This window comes from Cynocephalus volans, chromosome 4, assembly GCF_027409185.1.
Source record: "Cynocephalus volans isolate mCynVol1 chromosome 4, mCynVol1.pri, whole genome shotgun sequence".
In the NCBI taxonomy this organism is placed as follows: domain Eukaryota; kingdom Metazoa; phylum Chordata; class Mammalia; order Dermoptera; family Cynocephalidae; genus Cynocephalus; species Cynocephalus volans.
This window is the reverse complement of record NC_084463.1, coordinates 167,155,542-167,160,977: the sequence shown is the minus strand read 5'-3', so window position 1 is coordinate 167,160,977 and position 5,436 is coordinate 167,155,542. Positions and strand designations below refer to the sequence as shown.

General features: G+C 61.6%; 1 long non-coding RNA gene across 1 annotated transcript; it reads left to right on the top strand.

Annotated features, from left to right (window-relative positions):
- The first annotated feature begins 1,709 nt into the window (after positions 1-1,709).
- LOC134375426 (uncharacterized) lies at positions 1,710-5,175 on the top strand. Its single transcript, XR_010023394.1, has 3 exons — positions 1,710-1,855; positions 4,946-4,981; positions 5,161-5,175. It is a non-coding gene; the product is annotated as an uncharacterized LOC134375426 (long non-coding RNA).
- Positions 5,176-5,436: the final 261 nt, after the last annotated feature.

The window sequence follows — 5,436 nt, the reverse complement described above, 5'->3', positions numbered from 1 at the left end:
GATACCCAAAATAAACCTGCCCTGTCCCTCTGACCTCAGCTGGAGAGCACCTGCCAAAGGCCAAAGCCTGCGGAGTGGGCAGCTACCCTCCCCTGCCGGCCAAGCAGTGCCACTTCAGGGTCTGTAGCATAGCCGCCTGCAGGAGTAGCTCCTGAGGACACAGTTCTCCACCCTGGGCAAGGGCTGGGCAGGCACAGGGCTTCCCAGGCCAAGCCCCAGTGAGGCCTGTAGACTGGTCCAGACCCTCCCCAAGCCACTGTCCCTACGCAGGAACCTGAAGCCGTGGGCAGGGTGTCCTCGGGTCTCTATTCGCAGAGCCAGAGGAGCCCACCTGAGAAGGAGGTTGGCTCACCACAGGAGAGGAGGCAAGCCCCATGTGGCGGTCCCCTAGCCAGCCCAGGCACCTTGGCAGAAGTGGCTGTACAGATGACCTCAGTGGGCAGAAAGCTGGTCAGAGTTCGCCAGGGTCAGGGCTGCACGAGGCCCACCGGACCCTCGCTGGCACAAGGGATTCACAGGTTCTGACCAGGAGGGCAGGGACGTCCCAAGCAGCTCCAGCTTCAAGGGGCATCCCAGGGTCTGGTGCTTTGGGGGGAAGTAGGCTGGGGAGGAGTTCTGTCTTGTGGGCCAGCAGCATGGGGTATGCCTGCTCTGCTATGTGACCTTAGGTATGCTCCTGCCTGTCTCTGGCCATGTGAGGATGGGGCGCTACCCACCAAAGCCCCCAGAGCCTCCTCCAGGTCATCCATTGTCCCTCACTTGAAGCCTCTGAAGAGCAGGGGGCTTGTTGTATCTCTGGGATTCACCCTGTCCTGGGCACTGGTCCTCCATAGGTGCCAACCTCTGTCCTGTGCTGGACAGTTCCATGGATTCCCTTTGCCATCCTCAGCCTGTGGGGTCTGGGAGGAGCGGGGAGAGGGGTCAAGATGTGGGGCTGTTCTGCCCCTGCTCGGTGCCTCAGTTTCCCTAATCCAAGGGGCAGGGACATCCAGCTTGTGCCCTCCCTGGCCAGTGTGGGGTCAGCAGGGGCCTGGGCCTGCTGTGTTTCGGTTGGATGGTGCCAGCTGGAGTCCTGAGGAAAGAAAGGTCACTCAGCGGCACCTGGCCAAGCCTGCACTGAGCCGCACGCTGCACACAGCCCCTGGGGAGAGACAGACCCCAGACGAGGAGCTCTGGGCTGCTGGTGGGGGTGTGGTCCCTGGCCTCAAGGGTGCCAGCCACTGGGGGAGAGGCCACAGATGCGAGGCCACTGCTGGCTTGGTTTTTCCTCTTGCCCATTTACTCTGCCTGCCCCAGCAGCGTCCACCCCATGAAAGGGGTTCGGCAAATAAGGGCGGCCAGGGGCTCAGGGTCCTCAACGCCATACGGGTCTCCAGGACCTGGTCTGGTGCAAGAGGTAAAGGAGCCCCGGCCATGTAGACCTGTCTCCTGGGCGGTGCCCACTCCCATGGCACTTCTTGGAGAGAAGGAGCAGCAGGCTGGGCACCCCCACCCCAGCCTGGCCCAAGGAGAGCACTTGGCTTGGTCCTGCCCTCCTTAGCCCGTCAAGAATGTCCCGCTACAGGGAGTAAAAATAGAAGCTGATGGCCCCGGGGAGGAGGGAGGCCTGGTCTCCTCCAGCACGTCCCTCTGTGCTCCGGCCTCCTCCTCCGGCCATTCCTATACTTGGTAAGGGGCTGTGTGGGCACCATCCCTACCCCCCTCCCCACACACCACGATCCCCCAGCCCCTGGCCAATGGGCTGCTGGGAAAGATCAAGTGTCACTATAACACGAGGGCGTGGGGCTGGCCGGGCAGTGCCTGCAGCCGGTCCTGTCCACAGGGAGCTACAGCCCTTCTCAGACTCAACCCGCAGGTCGGTAGGGGCCAGAGCAGCAGGCCTGGGGTGGGCGGGGGCCTGCCGTGCACTGGGCTGGGCCAGCCCTGGAGGCGCGCTCAGGGGTCCTGGGGTGCTGGGGTCCTGGGACGGCGTGCTGCCATGCATCTCATCCCTATGCTCAGTGGCTTGAGAACCCAGGAGGCCCCCGGGATCCCGAGAGGCTGGATCTTGACATTGTGCTGTGATGGCCTCTGAGCATCAGAATGATGCCGAGAGATGGTTCCAAACCAGAGGCCGGGAAGGAGAAGGTGGGGGTCCTGGGGAAGCCGGGGGTGAGGGGTGCCCTAAGGCAGGAGCTGGTTTCCTGCCCCAGGCCGGTCTTTGCCTCCTAAAGGGTGCCCCTGTGAGAGGAGCCACAGCCGGCTCCTCCCGGAAGCCACGGGTGCCCGGCCCCAAGTGGCCCACGCCTCCACCGCCAACACTGTGTAGGGGCGAAGACCAAGGGGGGGCGGGGGCGTATCTGTGGTCACCCCAGCAGTGAGTCCTGGGGGAGAGAACCCCAGCGTCCCCGGGGGCCAGCTCCCAGAAGTCAGGAAAGGGTGGACAGGACTGGGCTGGAGTCAGGACAGAGGGAGGAATGAGCAGCCAGGCCTCTGTCCCTTCTGCCTGGAGTGGCGGCGTCCCACCTTGCTGTGGCTGGAGGATCAGGTGCTCCTGAGAGCCCCCCACCTCTCCTCACCATGACATCATTACCTCTTCCTCGTGTGCCCATCTGAGCAGGGCTCAGCTGCCCCTGAAGTTGCCTGGACAGGACCCTCATGTAACCGCCCCCCCCAGCTTTTTGGAGGCTCCCGGCACTCCTGGGGGGAGAGGGGCAGGGCGAGGCTGGCCAGATGGAAATGGGGCCATGGTGGATGTGGCCAGGGACCCCGCCAGTGAGTGGCAGGGCCTCCTGCCTCCCCACCCCACCCCACCCCTTGGGTCTTGCCACCTTTGAAGGCGGGAAGGATGGCGCGTGTCCCTAAGAAATTGACCTCACAGGCTATTTTCATATGCCTCTCTGAGGACAGAACGTTCAAGTGGACAACTGGTTTCCTTCGCAGCTGCCGAAATGCCATCCCATGCTCCCAAGCAACTCCCACCCCCAACCCCTCCCCAGCTGACAGGGACGGTGACACAGACCACACAGATGGGGAGGGGCACAAAGCAGCTCTGCGTTGCCTCCAGGCACTCAGCACAGGAGCAGGGACCTCAGTTTCTCTGCTTGGACAGTGGGGGTACAGTAGCCCTCCCTGGGTGCCCATCTGGATTCTGGCCCAGAGGGCAGGAGAAAAGAGATGGGGCCAGCCTGGGTGCCCACAGGGGAGGGGACTTGGGGGGACTGGGGACTGGGCTGTTCTCAAAGCACACCCCCCCCCCCCCCACCGTCTTGGGTTTCTGGGCAGAGGCGTCTTGCTGATTTGGGTGCCTATTTTTGGGCACTTCAGTTGCCGCCAGCTCCTTATAAACAACCCACCCTCTCTCCGGGCTGACAGGTGCGGGACCGTGCCACGGTCAGGTGGGCACTGCAGGGCGGGGCCCGGGCTCCCCAGCCTCCCCTGCCCTTGCCCCCTACGTGGAGTGGCCCTGGGAGGAGGCTGGAGGGCCAGCAGGGTCAGCACCCAGCAAGGGGGGTGCTTTGGGCAATGCTGCTGGTCGAGCTGAGGAGCTCTGAGACCCGGGCTCAGCTGTAGAAAAGACGAGAGGCTGAAACTTGGGGGCAGCAGAGCCCCAGCAGAGCCTCTCGGATGTGGAGGGCTGCAGGCCACGTTGCCTGGAAGAGCGTTTCCAGATATCTGTTGGTTAATTTTGCATGGAGCTTAAGTTGCTCTGGGAAAATTAACATTCTTGACAGAGGGTTTGGAAAGCAGTTCCCACCTTAGTAATGCCACGTAAATGCATTTTTAGCTGATGAACGTGTGTTTTTCTTATACAAAGCTCCCTGGGGGAACCATAGCCATTGTCTTCAAGTGAGCTGTAATATGTTGTAATGAACTTTGTTTTCTAAAACCCCGGCCAACAATCCAATGCAGCTGCTCGCAGTGTTCCCAGGCCCCGGCCTCCTCAGGGGCGTGCGGTGGCCAGCTCACGGAAGGACTGTCCCAAGCTCGCTGGCCCGGCGCCGGCCCCACCTGGATGCGCTCAGCCCATCCTGGGCACGGAGCTTCCCCACAGACATTGACAAATTTGAGAGCTGCATGGGGCCAGGGAAGGCAGGCCCGGGTGGGGAACAGGGCTGGTGTTCTCTCTGTCTCTGCAGTACACATGTGCCTCACACAGCACCAGCTGGGGGGACACAGAGAGGAGCCCAGATCCTGGCCCCAATGAGCTCGGGGTGCAGTCTCAGTGTCTAGTGGAGGAGGGAGAGACAGACCAGCCCACATGCTCTGTGAATGCAGAAGGGGGTCCTGAGGATGTGGGGGACGTGCAGGAGACTCTGGGGCACCCTGTGAGAGAATGTGCAGTCCTCAAAGATGCCACAAAGCACAGATGGGAGCTTTGGGCTCACATGGGAAGGGGTGCTCATGGGGGACGCTGGAGCACACAGACCAGAGAAGGTCCAGATTACCCATCTGGAGGAGCTGTGCTCGGCCATCTAGGGGCTCCCAGGGAGCCCCCAACCTAGGCCCGCTGGGCAGAGACCACCAAGAGGAAGGTTTTAATTCCAATCAGCAAGATTTTCCCAGGGTCCTGTGCAGCCCCCACCCCCCAAGCGGGACAAACACTGTGCATTCTGGATGACCTTCCTTGGGGGACACTCCATAGAGGACGTCTGCCCTGGGTGGAGGTGGACTCCGCGACCTTCCAACTTCCCATCCAGCTCTGGGATCCCAAGCTCCAGACTGGAGCCAAGGCAGGAAGGAGGGGATCAGAGTCTGGGCTGAGGGGGGCTGGGAGGGGGCCCAGTGGGGAGGCCCCGAGTGCACGAGGTGGACGCGCCTGAAGCTGAAGCATTGTCTGACCCCTTGACCCCTCACACCCTCAGCTTCTAGAGCCCTCCACTACCCTATTCCAACATTTCCAAACTAAGGCAGCACCCAACCTCTCTCTCTCTTTCTCTCTCTCTCTCTCTCTCTCTCTCTGCAGAAACAACCCTAACCCCACCATGTCAGACGAGGAAGTGTGAGTACCAGTCTAAGTAGCTGCCTACCCCCGCCCAGACTCGGGACCCCAGGCCCCTTGGCTGGTGTGCAGAGGCTGGAGGACCTGCTAATGTTGGTTGCAAACCTACCTGAGCAAAAGCCCACCTCACCCGCTCTCTCTCTCTCTCTCTCTCTCTCTTTCCTCCCCACCCCCTGCAGTGAACAGGTGGAGGGTAAGTGTCTCAGCTATTTTCTTTTTACTTCTACCTCTAGACAGAAAAGTCACCCTTGGGGAGGGGGTTTGCTGGTGGGACCGTCTACGCCCCCTTGGGAACCCCCGGCCCGGAGGTACTAGACTTGCTGCCTTCTGTGGGTTGGTTTTGGAGCAAACCCCTCCACAAATGGCCTGACATCTCGGGGCCTTGTCTTTTCTCTGAGATGTGGTCACAGCTCAGCCCTGCCTGCACCCCGCCAAGCTCCCACTGCAAACCTGCG